The sequence below is a fragment of the Petaurus breviceps genome, unplaced genomic scaffold, assembly GCF_028583685.1.
Source record: "Petaurus breviceps papuanus isolate PSGF00001 unplaced genomic scaffold, PetGlider_PUasm1.0 214, whole genome shotgun sequence".
NCBI lineage: Eukaryota > Metazoa > Chordata > Mammalia > Diprotodontia > Petauridae > Petaurus > Petaurus breviceps.
Genome location: NW_027185863.1, coordinates 15,959,416 through 15,974,825, shown reverse-complemented (window position 1 = coordinate 15,974,825; position 15,410 = coordinate 15,959,416). Strand labels below are relative to the sequence as shown.

The 15,410-nt window shown below is 35.8% G+C and overlaps 1 pseudogene; it reads right to left on the bottom strand.

The window, feature by feature from the left end:
- LOC138165628 (adenylate kinase isoenzyme 6-like) overlaps nucleotides 1-13,683 on the bottom strand; it is a 36,181-nt pseudogene extending 22,498 nt beyond the window's left edge.
- Nucleotides 13,684-15,410: the final 1,727 nt, after the last annotated feature.

Here is a 15,410-nt window from a genome sequence, read left to right as displayed (position 1 = left end):
ACTACTTTAGAACTCTTTGGTTTTGTCAATGGAGTACTACTGATTACTCCTTCATCACACCAGACCCTCCACTGCCAGTCCTGGAAACAAATCTCTAAATACTTTAAAAAGAAGAAAACTGGTAGGTTTCAATGTTTTAACGCTAGAACCAGTCCCTTCTAATAAATGGTTTTCTACAGTGATCACATGGTATAATGTAATGTACACTGAACATGGAGTTGAAAGCCTAGGTTCAACCTAGGTTCAAATCCTGGCAGGTTATTAAAGCTCTTTAAGTTCCAGTTTTATCCCTATTCAAAATGGTACCTATGATACCTATCAATTTCATAGGGTTATTATATCAAATGAGACAATGAATGTGAACATATTATGTAAATTATTATTAGTAGTAAAAATCTTTGGATCAAACTGGCATATTAGAGTTTTATAAATTGAGATTTCTTGTCCAAAAATTTGTTTGCCACCATATAAACATTGCAAATATCTCTGTTCTGAGATATTCCACTCAGTGAGATGTTTGGGTGCCCTTATTAAAGTAGTGAGCTAAGACAAAAAGCTATTTGTGCACCTGTAAATTATCTTGGTTACTAAGACTATTGAAAAGATTCTTCTCAATGGATTCAAGGGAATCAACAAAAGTGGGGCTCCTAGAAGCAGATTCAGTATACATTTCGTCTCCAAAATGGCATTTATTTGCTGTTTATTCACTAACATGCTCATTCAAAGCACTTTACAATAGCTCTTCACAGATCCAGAGTGCTAAGGAAACTCAAGAGATTCTAGTTAAGCTCCTTCATTTTACATAAGAGGAAACTGAGGCCCAAAATAAGGTACCTAAGGTCACACAGGCAATAAGCATCAGAAAAGGAATATGAACCCAGGTGTTTCCTGGGTTGTCCAGAAAGAAAGCTCAATGTTCTTTCCCCTTTTGTACTATTTTTTCTTCCCATATTAAGGGTGGTATCACCACATCTCCATTGCGTTATAAAATTACATATCATTTTTTTTCTAGTGTTTTCTCCTGCAACCACAGACTTTAAATCACTTGAAAGAAAGAAGTCAGAGCAGGGCTTTGAGTCACTGAGAGAAAAGCAGCCTCAAAAGCATTTTGAAAAGGAGCAGGTGTATGTAAGCCACAGAACAAACCCAAGGACAAGATCCCATAATGGATCAGCGTCAGACTCAGTCAGAGGTCTTGAGGTCACAGGCTAAATATATGATTCGGGCTTCAAGTGAAACCCATTTGGTCGTTAGTTCTGTGCGTCATGGGCAGCTTTCCCCAGGAAAAGAGCCATGGGCTTCCTGCCTCTTGTGATTGATGTAACACTAGCAGATTAACTGCAGCTGTTTACGTAGTATCTGCCCATAGCATAAAAAAATATAGCTTTAGAGCTTATTAAGAATATCAATTTTAGAATATCTAAATAAAACTCAATTCATAGTCAATCATCCTTGTGTTTCTGTTTTACAGTTTTAACTGCCTTCTTTGAAAAATCAGCATATGATATTTACTTACACATTTTTCTCCCTAGAAAGATTTGTTCTTTCAGGGTAGACTTGGAATCAGGAGAAATTTTAAATTTTTAATGTATTTTTTGGGAGAAATTTTAAATTTTTAAAGTTCCCTTTGGACACTAGCTCTGCAACTGTGGGCAGCTTCAACTCTGCTATTTTAGTGTCTTCATCTGTAAAATGATGCTTGTGCTATCTACCTCACAGGGTTGTTGTGAGAACTAAATGAGATAATGTATGCAAATCGCTATATGTGTTAGCTCTCATTAGTCATCCTCAGAAGTAACATGGGCATCACCTTCTTACCAAAGCTAATCTTAGGAACTAACATTCAAAGACAATTAAAAAGATTCGGCCATTCTATTTCAAACTCTTTACAACAGTTATCTATTTTCATTGCTTAGTGTTTAGTAAAAACAACCAGATATTTCATAAACATGTTTGCAATGACATTCTAAATGATGTATTCATTCATTCATTGAAAAAAATCATTCAGTTCAACAAACATTTTGGAGTTCCTACTATGTGCCAGATCCCGTAGTAGGCAATGGGCATACAAAGACCAAAATAAAATAATCCCTGACTTCAGGGAGTTTATATTCTTGGAGTTTGCTTTGAAAGAGCTTACATTGAGTGTTTACTTTTACAGGCAATGTGTTGTAGATGAGGAAGTTCACCAGGCCAGGTTCTTTTCACTATCTTGCTAGTTAAGTGTTATATATGATTCCTATGCCTAGAATCAAAATAATAATTGCAACTGAAATTGAAAGAAACTTATTTTTTTCTTTAAAAAATTTCCACAAAGTCCCTGCTCTTTACAAGGAAGGGAATAAGTATTTATGATGTCCCTACTATGTGCACTGAGCACTTTTGCACTATTATCTCATTTGTTCCTCACAACTCTGGGAGGTAGGTACTATGAGTATCCTCATTTGATAGTTGAGAGAACTGAGGCAAAGAGAAGTTAAATGATTTGGTCAGTCACACAACTACAACTACTAAATGTCTGAGGTCAAATTTGAGCTCGTCTTCCTTACTCCAGACCAAGTATTCTATCCACTGCACCACCTAGCAGTGTTAGGCAGGAGTGAAATAGAAAAAATTGAGATAAGAGATCATCTCTGCCCTCAAGAAATGTACACTCACATGAAAGCAAATCACATTATATTATATTATTATTGTATAACATATTATATTGTATAAATTATAGCTAGTTATGATACACCATATTATATACAAATGAGATTAGAGAATTCCAACGAGGATAATCTATAATTAGCATGTGTTATTGTAAGAGCCAGAGTTTGGCTCTACTCTCAGTAGAGAAAGGATGGATCTTACCATCACATCTGTCTGCTCCCACCTGGCCAGCTTTCTGCAGAACCTCCTCTTGGCTGACTGATTTCTCCTCCCCTGCTGTTCTTTTCTACCCACATCCCATTCTCCTCTCTGTGTCCAATTTTAAAAATATATGACTGAAAACAATTAAGATACATATTATCTTTATTGAAGTCTATATTGTTATTATTGAAAGAAGCACATGAAAGCTCCAAATGGACAAAAATTTAAGATTTAAGAGGAAGAAAAAGAACTCTGTTAACTGCTTGGATTCTCAGGGAAGGACAATTCTATCAAGTGACAACAGAATTCTTTTAGTGAGCAGAGTAGCAAGCAGGGAGAGGCAGCAGAAGCTTGATGCTCACCATCAATCCTTATCCAAACATCTTTCATTGCTTCTACAGTAGCAACTGAGTCTGTGTCGACCTCTACATATCTGTACCTGCATCCCTGGAACAGCAACTCAAATATTTTTCCCTAGGGCAGAAACACTGCCTTGTAGCTCAGTAAATAGTGTAGTCTAGTCTCTTCCTGAACTAGAGACTTCAAATACCAGGGTCCCTAGGAAGGGTTTGGTCTTTTAAACCTGTTCATGGACCAGACTGTCTAAGATTTATCTGAAAAGGAAGACATATACAGAGGATACATTCACTCCATTGGTGCTGTCTCTACCATTATATCTGTTGGGCTCAGCTTGTTCCTTCACACTCTTGAGGGCACCAGTAACATGCTCCCTGGGAAGATCAGAGAGAAAAAAAGGCATCTTTCCAGCTCCTACATCATTACCTCCACAACCTTACAGGAATTAAGAGCAGGAAAGGACCTTAGAGATCATTTAATCCAGCCTCCTCATTTTACAGATGAAGAAATGAACACCCTGAGAGGTCAAGTGATTATGCCTGCTTTGGTGAAGTAGTGAATTTTTCAGAGGCTGCCAATAACCTTCATAGCTACTGGAAGGAAGCATAACTCTACAACTTCATGCCCACTTCAAAGGTAGTGTAATCATTCTCTTCCACTGGGACAGAAAAGAATTAACTGATGAATTATTCAGGATATCACCTTTATATTCCACTAAACACCTTGCCCAGCCCCCAGCCCCTTGAGTAACTTTGTGAGCAGGAAAAGGAAGGGGTTTAATTCCTCCAAGTAACAACACTCTGACAATATATGGAATAGAACTCTATTTGCTTCCACCCTTATATAAATGCATGTGGAAACCCAAAGCCATTTGGGGAACACTGCACATTTATACTAGAAAGAACTCCATAGGTATATAGTTAAAATGAGACTTGAGAGAAAATCATGAATTCATGGTATTCATGGAATACTACAGAGGAAAATATAGCTTTAAAATGACAAAATAAAGAAAAAGATATGGAAAAAATAATTGGATGAGCTCCAAGACAGTAATTCATAAAGAAAGATGTATCATGGTCAAACTCAACCAGAGGTCTAGAATTCAACTCATAATATGGATTAGGGTTCCAGTAAAATTAGTTGGTTAGTTATGGTTCAATCACTTCCCTAGGAAGGAGTGACTAGATATTTTGTATTTTAGTGCAATCAAGTTCACCATTTGATTTTTAGAAAAAAAAATGTAACTGAAAAGTTCTAAAAGAAAAGATTCCATTTATTTATAAATTCTTTAGTTGGGGTTATGTGTCCAAGTGGGAAAATGCAGAATTGTGTTTTCGAATTGAATTGAATCCAGAATTGTGTTGGCAAATGTTAAATAATTGGATCTCCAGGGGGAAAAGTACCCACTAAATACTTATAAGTTTAATCTGCATTATTAACATTTTGTTGATAATATGTGTGTTGAGTTTTACAAAGGGATGATGGAATCATAAACCTGAGCTGAAAGAGACCTTGGATATTATATAGTTAAATGCTTTCTTTTTAAAGATTAGGAAACTGAGGTTAAGGAAGTGATTTGTATAAGGTCACATAGCCACTAAGAGGCAGAGTAAAACTTTAAACCCATGACCTCTGACCCCAAGCATAGTGCTATTTCTACATTTTTGACATGCAGTGTGGTTTCCTAAAGAGAAAATTTATTATTTGAGGGCCTTTTGAAGAGTGACAGCTGCATTGCTAATTTGAAAAACTTAATTAGATAAATATTCAACAAATTTCAGCAGAATTTGTTGAATAGAATTTGCTTTTCCAAGGATAGAACCTATCATCAATGTAAGCCTGCTCCCTCCCTCCTCGCTCTCTCTCTATATATGTATATGTGTATGAGTATGTATGTATATATACATATATGTATGTATATGTATATAAACATGTGTACATGCCTGTTGAAATATATATACTATATTATTACATTATATGTTATATATAGTTTTAACAGTCTTAAATATTTGTGATATATATCTATATATTTCCAATTATATGGAGCTATCGCTGGAGATGACAATTGCAAATCAGATCATGTTTACTCTTCTTATATAAATTATATATTTATATCTGTTAAAATTATACATATAAAGTATATTTTGCATTTATATACTATAATATATAGTAAACTGCTAAAAGTAATATATATTTAGAATTAAATCATATATAAACCTCTTTAAAGTATACACACATATAAACTACATGGTTACATACATAGTTTATATTTTATATTTATATTATATTTATATAAATAAGAGAGTTTTTCATTATAAGCAGTGGTGAGTCAATACTGTTCACAAAGTGTAAAGCACTATACACACATACAGCTTTCAGGCAGTTATATATGATATTAACTATAATATAGTTTAAATATAACACATATGGAGGAGAGTACCCATAATCTGATTATACAGTTGTCATTTCCAGGGATTACATATAATATATATTTATATCATATATGTGTATAATATGTGTAAATAAAATTGTACACTACAAAAGTAACATACAATCTATAACTATGGAAAATATAAACTATATTATATCTATTTTAGATGCTTATGTATAATATAAATATATACATTCAGTGATTGTTGCTGTTGCTGTTGTTGAGTTGTGTCCAACTTTTTGTGACTACATGTGGCATTTTCTTGGCAAAGATACTGGAATGGTTTGACGTTTCTTTCTCTAGCTCATTTTAAAAACAAGGAACTGAGGCAAATAGAGTTAAGTGACTTACCTATGGTCACACAGGATCACACACAAAGGATAAAAGAAATATTGTCTGAAGCCAGATTTGAACTAATTAAAATGAATCTTCCTAATTCCATAAGCACACACATAATACATTTTACTTTTCTATGTTATAATATATAATAAACAATACAATAAACTGATAAAACTAATATTTATTTATATAATATATAAGCTTCCTAAAATGATGCATGACAACATAATTTTATGTATAGTTTATATTTTATATCATTATATAAATATGCATGTATACACATGTATAACATGTATACATGTGTATATACATTTATATGTGTTTGTATAATCATTGGAAATTACGATTGTCTAATCAGATAATGTGTACTCTTCTCCCCCTTGCATACCCTGAAATTATTCACGTTAATTTTGTTTTATAAAAAGCTCAGTGTAAAGACGTTTCTAGATACAGTCCTTCCACTCTAGAAAATAGCCTTTAAAAAGTACATGATAAAATCTCCTACTGGGAAAGTACATTCCAGTACCATAGAAAGATAGAAAAGAAGATTAAGTTGTCATAAAGATACACTAAATGTTTCCACAACTATGGACCGGTCAACAAGCATTATTAAGCATCTGCTATGTGCCAGCAACTATGCTAAGTGTTGGAGATACAAAGCCAGGCCAAAAAAACAAAATTCCACCTGGTGGCATGAGCTTTGCAAATACCTCCTTGGGGGGTTAAACCCCACATTTTTCCACTTCATTAGGAAGTAACAACCAGAAATACCGGGAACTTTTGTCCTTTCAGCTACAAGGACTGAGTGTACATGATATAGCTGTCCAGTTTTTAAAAGCTAAAAATAAGGTAGGCTCCAAATCACATCACAGGACTCCCAGTTTCTTTTTGCAACTGAGTGAGTTTGGTACGCACAACATCACAGATAGGGAAAGATAAAGAACTCCTGCAAGGCTAAGCTAAAGTCACTGAGATGTCCCCTACATTGATACTAGGAAAAACTATTAGAACTGGTACTAGGAAAAACTATTTAATAGATGGTTATTCTTTCATCTCCCCCCCCCCACATCCTCCTTGGCATCCTAATGCTTTTCCTTGTCACCCGAAGTTCTGCAACCTCTTGCCGTTTAACCTGACCTGATTTATCTGAGTCCCATTCTCTTGGTGTGGAATTAGGTGATTAAAATTTAATCTGATGAATGCCTAATATGTTTGCCATTTTGAAGAACATTCATATTTTAACTTCTTTGCAGAAAGTCTCTTGGAGTTGATAGAATGTAAGGTCCTTGAAGGAAGGGATTGTTTCATTGTAGTCTTTACATTCCCATCACCTACCATAGTGATTGGCACATAGCAGATGATTCAAAAATTCCTTTTAAATTAAATTAATAACTCAGCTTTTAAGCACCACCATTGGCCATTAAGGAAAATATTTGTGTGTGTGTGTGTGTGTGTGTGTGTGTGTGTGTGTGTGTGTGTGTGTGTGCGCTATGGAGACTTTTCATTGACTCATAGCTGCCTACTCCATTTTACATACAGCTTATGCTAATTTTCACCTACAGAGAGTCAAATCAAATCACTAAGTATTTATTAAGTAATTACAATGTGCCAAGCACTGTGCTGAGCACTGGAAGAGCTGGTTCCATCTCACATGTACCCGGGAGGCTGGGATCCCCGACAAAGCACTAGCTATGCATTACTGCACTACGAATGAAGGCAGAGCACTAGAGGGATGCCATCTCATTATCCATAGCTATGCTAACACAGCTGGACAAAAGCTGGATATTAGGAATTAAATCATAACAGGGAGCCAGATTTCTTAAGTAGATTATGGTGTCACTCAAAATATTAGTGAGATGAGAGAGAAGGAGGAGCAGGAGGAAGAAGAAGAGAAGGAGGAGGAGGAGGAAGAAGAAGAGAAGGAGAAGGAGGAAGAAGAAGAGAAAAAGGAGGAGGAAGAAGAGAAGGAGAAAGAGGAGGAAGAAGAAGAGAAAAAGGAGGAGGAAGAAGAGAAGGAGGAGCAGGAGGAAGAAGAAGGAGGAGCAGGAGGAGGAGGTGGTGGTGGTGAGGGAGAGAGGAAGGAAGAGAGAAGGAAGGGAGGAAGAAAGGAGAGAGGAGAGAGAGAGAGAGAGAGACAGAGAGAGAGACAGAGAGAGAGAGAGAGAGAGAGAGTGAGAGAGAGAATTTCTCTCACATGACTACCTCAGGGAACAATCTTAGCCATATTTCTCTTCATTAGTCACTAAAAGACACAGGATCATGAAAACAACATCAACAACAAGGGTAAATATTCAATGTGAAAATGTTTCTTGCTATTATCAAGTGCTTCAGTCGTGTCCAGGAATGATACAATTGCTATTATGCTGAGAACACCAAGCAATCCAACCTAGTACTATTGATTTCAACAGAAAGTTAATGAACAATCAGCCAAGTTAAAAAAAAATGAACTTCCTATACAATAAGATATGACAAGCCCTAAGATTTTGGTATTTATAAAATAGGCAGTCTTTTAAAAACTTTTTATTTGATGCTCAAGTGTCAGTAAGTAACCTCAAAGAAGAAGGATTGGGACACTAATTGGGATACTGTTGGTGGAGTTATGAACTGATCCAACCATTCTGGAGAATAATTTGGAACTGTGCCTAAAAGGCTATAAAATTGCATATACTCTTTGACCCAGTAATTCCACTACAAGAGATCAAAAAAGGGCAAAGCACCTATGTGTACAAAAATAATTATATTAACTTTTTTTGTGGTTTCAAAGAATTGTAAATTGAAGGGATATTCATCAATTAGGGAATGGCTGGACAAGTTATGGTATATACTGCTGTGCTATAAGAAACAATGAAGGAGATAGTTTCAGAACAACCTTAGAAGACATACATAAACTAATACAAAGTGAAGCGAGTAGAACCAGGAGAATATTATACACAGTAACACCAATATTGTAAAGATGATCAAATGTGAAAGACTTAGTTACTCTTAATTAAGAAAAAGAACCAAGAAGATACCACAGGACCCATGATGAAAAATGCTATCCATCTCCTAAGAGAGCTCTGATGAATGCTGAATGCAAATTGAAGCATACATTTTCTTATTTTATGGTGTTACTTTTTGTTTTTGCTTTTTATTGGTTTGGATATTTTTGTTCAATATGGTTAATATAGAAATGTTTTACATGATTTCACATGAATAATTGATATCATATCCCTTGCCTAAGAAGTGCCCAAAATTCTCTATACCAATAAAATCACAAATCCGTGCTCTAGTTATCTATTTACATTCCATAAGTGTGAGAATAATTGGTGCCAGTGATAATCAAGGAGTGAAACCTGAGTGCACTTATTTATTATTTTTAGTTCATTATCTTATTTGATTTTTCAGAATTATTTATGTCTTTTAAAGAGGTCACATATTAAATAATGACTAGAATTTCTAATACTTAAAAAAGATAAAATTTAACCAAGAAAAAATAACAGTAAGGGTAATCATATCCTAGCCAAAAATCTCTCTCTCTCACACTGATTCCACAATGCCTACATTCCATCAGAGAGAATTATGGCCCTGAGTTCCTTTTCCAGGGACACTTTTAAAAATGTAAATACTACTGGAAGTGGTGACCCGTTAAACTAATTTGATGTTCTGTAATAATGCTTATGCTTGCCCCTGTTTAACAACAACAAAATCTCAATTTAGTGGAACTATGGAGAATACCTACATTTTCTCCCTTTAACCCAATGAATTAGGTAAACTTAATTAAGGCTAAATGAGAATTTAAAAAATTAATTAACATTGATATGAGGCATTTTCCAAGAATTTTTTTTGTAGTGGGTATACTGTTGTTGTTTTTCGTTGTAAGATTAAAATCAACCATAAGATCTAATAAAGTAAGGACTGTTTCATTTAAAATTCATTCATTCTTTTTTTCAACCAGGCCCTTTATAGTTCATTTATTCAGTTTTTTATTCATTTAGTCCTTTTGTAGTACAGTACTTTGGCAACACTTTGAGAAGTTCAGAACCTAAGTTTCTGAAGTTAGTAGAGAACAGAATCATAGAAACCTAGACAAGAGTGAGTATCCAGGAAGAGAAGGCAGTCAACAATATCAAATACTACACAGAAGATTTAAAAAGGTGAGGACAAAAAGTCAAGAGATTTGGCAAAGGAAGACAAAATTAAAAGAAAAAATCATTGTTTTAACATTTTATAGGTGTACCCACTAAGTCACAAAAGTTTAAGATACAAAAGATGAAACACACTAATTTAAAGAAATATTTGACTTTTGACTGATTTTGCCTGCTTGGGCTACCTAGGGCTTCACAGAACCTAACATCACTACCCTTTATAAGGTTAGTCCTAGAGGGAGCACTTTGAACAGTCTAATTACCTGCTTCTTTCAACAGATCTCTTTCCACAACAGATACTCTACCTTAATTCATTCCTTAATAGTTAGAATATACTAACCACTAATAAATTCCCCAGCACAGTGATTTTCAAGCTCTTATGACTGCTAATGAAACAAACCTTATTTTTTTTTTCAACTTAGGAGGCAATTTCAGTTGACTGATGAGGTCAGAAGCCAGATTGAAGGAGGTTTACAAGTAAGAATAGGAACTTAGAATGGATAAAGATTTTCTTCAGGAATTTTAAGAAAAAAGAAAAACTAAAAGATGGTAGTGTCAATGGTAAGATCAAGAAATTATTTTTAAGAATGAGAGCGACATGGATATGTTTATAGGTAGAGGGAGAGTAAGGATGATAAAATAATATAATTGAGAAGGTGAGAGGGACTAAAAGGGAAATGTAAAAGAGTTTGCCTTAGCAATAGGAAGGTTCACCTCTCCATCAAAGACCAGAGGGAAGAAACAGATAGTGAGGAGAAATGTCTGAATTCTGTAAGGTAAAGGGGAAGAGACAATGAGGAGCTTTTGGCAAATGACACCATTTTGCTTTGATGAAGTATAAGTTGAGGTCTTCAGTTAAAATGGTGGGTAAGGATATGCTATGGGAGGCTTGAGGAGAAATGAGAAGTTTTGAAAGAACCATGGGGTTCTTTCTGTAGTAGTGAACCAATTAGGGAGGAGTAGAGGATTGTTTTATTTCAGTGAGGACCCACTTGTGATTACATAAATTTGTAATGAACTCAATGAACATGGCTTTATGATTTTTAGAAGCTCTGCTCCAGCAGTGCATGAATAGAAGCAAAGGAGGAAGATGATAGATGTGATCCAACATAATCATGAGTAATTATCAACAGGACAAGAGGTTAAGGATTTAAGAGGAGAATTGAACTGTTCAATGGGTTGAGATAAGTTAGGAAGGGAAGTGTAAACAGCGTCAGGTCATGATTTCAAACAAACTGAGTGTTAGGAGAAAGAGGTGATGGTGAAAATGAAGAATAGGGTTGGGAGTGTGAGGCCTAGAGAAAGTCTGGTGATAGAAGAATTATGGATAGATCAAGGAATTTAAGAGTTCATCAACACAGAAATGGAACACTTCTGATGACAAGGTATACTTCTGTCTATAACTGAGGTGAAGGAAGGAGTGGGTTGTGTGAACTGAGTAGACTGAGAAACTGAGAAGTTAGGGTATTTGAAGGAATACATATAAATATTCACATGCACATATATACAGGCATATGTATAGCATATTCATATACATATATATGTGTGTGTGTGTGTGTGTGTGTGTTGAAATCCCCTGATATGAGGGCAGTAGTTGAGGAGGAGAGTGAAAAAGAGAGCATTGGATACACTGAGGAAGGGTAAAGAATATCATGGGTATTGATAAGCAACCACTGAAAGAATATGAATGGAGTGACACATTTGAATAGGTTGAACTTCAAAGGAGAAGTTATTGAGTGATGGTAGTAGAGGCAGAGGCTGAGAAGGAACAATGAAGAAAAAGTATTCCAACTCCCTAACTATGAGAAAAAGCAGTGTCATAAGGAGAGAGCCAGGATTCAGAGAGCACCCAAAGACTGAAGGGGCTAGGAAAGAAGAAAATGACAGTCAAAGAAAAAGTTCATTATGGAGCAAGCATTTTAACTCGAGTTCAAAGTGAAAAGAGCAGGATGATCAGAGTGGGATTAGGGATGGTTTCCCCTGAAGTGGGGAAGAAAATGGAGCGTGTAGTTGGTGGTGGAAAAATAGGGTTTGAGCTTTAGAATTCATAATATGGAGTGAATATGAGAGGGTTGAAATACAGTGCCAAAGGTGGGGAACTTGTGGCCTTCTAGGTCCTTGGGCATGTCCTTTTGACTGAGTCCAAATTTTACAAAACAAATCCTTTTATTAAGGGGATTTGTTCTATAAAGTTTGGGCTCAGTCAAAAGGCCACACTTGAGGGCCTAGAGTTTCCTTTCCCCTGCAGACTAACCAATGAAGAATGATTCAAGGTAGAGTATCCTTAGTTGGAGAGATGAGGGAAATGAAAGAAATGTGGTGATATTGTGTCCTCTGAGGACTCTGAAGGCCTTCATAGAAAGCAAAAACAGTAGAGATTCAAATATTTCATTAAACGGGTGTTTCTTTTTCTTCTGTACCTTAAAATGAGTTTTAATGTATTTATTTATAAAGGAGCCATAAGTAGAGTTCTCTTTCACTTCCTGTTTTGGGCAAGCTGAAGAAAGGCATAGCTTGGCCTCCCAGAGATTATCGGCATACCCGTCTTCGAGAAAAAAGTCTGCAACTGTAAGGTAGGGTTATTGATACTATCAATTAAAAATGTAAAACTAGCAAGAAATCTAAGAATTCACAGGAATTCTCAAAGTATTCTCCTAGTTCATATCATGTCCCTGATCAACAGTCTTCAGTCCTCCCCACTGTCCATCAGATAAAATGCACATTTTTTTATTGGTATCGAAGATCCCCTACAAGTTGCCTCCTTACCTCTCCCAACCTGCCTTTCCAGCCTCATTTTATACTACTTCTCCTCACTGGGCATTTTATACCCCTCATCTGTGCATTTATTCTCTCTGTATTCCATGCCTGGAATGCACTCCCTGTTCACCACTCCCTCTCAATATCCTGACTTTATTCAATGCCTAGCTCAAGTGATTCTTCATGCATAAAACTCTCCTTGATTTCTCCTTAATTCTTCCTCCCTCCTCAAATAACCTTGAATCTTTTTATGTGGGTATAGGTTTTCTCCAGTAAAATGAAAACCCCTTGAGAACAAGGACCATTTCAACTTTCCTCTTTGCTTCCATAACACAAAGGTTAGAGTCTCACAATGAGATCAGCACAACTGCTCTGTGGATCTTCAGTTTGGTAGACAGTCTGATACCTCTTCTTCCCCACACTTTACTTTAGAGCCTCTTAAAAACTGAGCTAGCTCTGGCATTGTGTGTATCAACCTCATCATCTATGTGTATATCCCTGGAAAGTATGCTGCCAAGGTAACTGAACTTATTCACAGCTTTCAAAATTGCTCCATTTGCTATATGGTTCCACATATGGAGGGTGTGATACTAATTGGTGAAGAAGCTGTTTTCTTGGTGTTGTCAGACCAAAATTACCGCAAGCAGCAGAGAATGAAGCCATACCCTGTTACATCTCAGCCTCAGGGGCTACACTGACTGCACAATCATCTACTAACACAAAGTTGCACACCAATTCTCCCTCCACTTTAGTCTTGGCTTGTAGCTGACGCCATTTTTTGTCTTCATTGAAGGTGTCTGACAATGTCACAGAAAACATCATGCTACAAAGCACAGCTCTAGGTGCATAGTAGGTATCTAATTAATGTTTGTTGGGCTGAATTGATCCCATATAATCCCATCTAATATATAATAGATAGCAATTTTTTTCTTCATTTATCAAAAACCAGAGTCATTTATTAGCCAAGGTACTGGTCTGAGAATCTTTCTATACTTTACAGTCTTATCTGCTGTGCTGATTTTTTTTTGTTAAGCCTTTGAAAAGACACTTAATTTTGTTACTCAGTTTTTTCCACTTTTATCAGTAATTGGCTATGTCCAAAGGTGCATCTTACTCAACAATCTACTTAGTGGTCTTCCAAATAAGAAATGTAGTATAGCTCTTTGGAGAGGACTAGATCTGAGATCAAGGGACCTGTATTCAAATTCTTTCTTCTAAGTACTATTACGTAAGGAAAGTCACTTCTCTCTGAGCCTTTCACTTCATCTATCTGAACCTCAATTCCCTTATTTGTAAAATAAGGGGATTAGACTAAATGGCTTCTGAAGTTCTTTCTATGATCCTAGAGAGACTTAAAGAGAAGCTTGGCAAAGAGACTTTTCCTCTCACAGCCCATGCTTAATCTCTCTAGTTAACAACTGTGCCTAAAGACATTGCATTAGAGATCTGTGTGATAGGTCACTGAATTGTAGGATTAGAAGGATACTTGTTTATCCCCCTTCCTCCAGACAGGATCACACTTAATTTATCTCATATAAGAGTGATTGATTCTATCTTTCAACACACAACCACAGCACATACAAACACATATTCCTTCCACAAAAGAAGGCTCTGCTACTTCCTTTCCATTTCAATGTTTTCTAGCTCTCTCCGGAAAACAATAAAAAAAAAACTTCCATCTACCTTCCCTAACTAAATTCTACAAGCTGTGATTTAAATTCAGCTGTTTCTCCTCTATCCTTAGTGAAAACATGGAATGATTCCTCATCTGCAGAATAACTGAGTTGGATTCAGGGATCTCCGGGATGTTTTCTACTTCTAAATCTAAGATCCTTTGATCCTACAGCATGAAAGATTTGCCAAAGGCTAGTCCTAGTCCGGATGGAGTAGGTACCTGTCCATACATTTGTATTTCCTAGCACCATAAAGTCTTAGAATTGGAAGAGATATCTACCCCTAAGTGAAAATATGCCGTATAATCCCTTTTCATGCTTTGAATTTATATACTGAAATATTTTAATTTGCTGATGATTGTGAATAAACTTAAAAGGGAGAAGAAAATTGAATTATATGGAAGCTGACTTCTACCCAAGCTTGGGGAGTTCTTCTGTGCTATTGTGTATAACAAGTGGGAGAGGTGCCTTCTAAATTAAGAAGAGAATGATGAGTGTAGAGCTGTGTAACCAAACAAGGGAAATACCAGAGCTGGTTCCAGATACTTTTGGAGAAATAGAATGATTCCAATAAAAGGAGGAACTTTCTAATAAAACTAGTAGATTGTTTTTATGAAAAAAGCATTAATATATCTAAGGCATTGGTTAATTTGATTGAAAAGAAAGAGGGTATACAGTATCAAAAATAAAAATGGTGAAATCACCACCAATGAGGAAGAAATTAAAACAATCATTAGGACATATTTTGTCCAATTATATGTTAATAAATATGACAATCTGAGAGAAATTAATAACTTGTAGACCTTGAGGGTGAAGGAGCATGATACAGGAGAGAGAGAGAGAGAGAGAGAGAGAGAGAGAGAGAGAGAGAGAGAG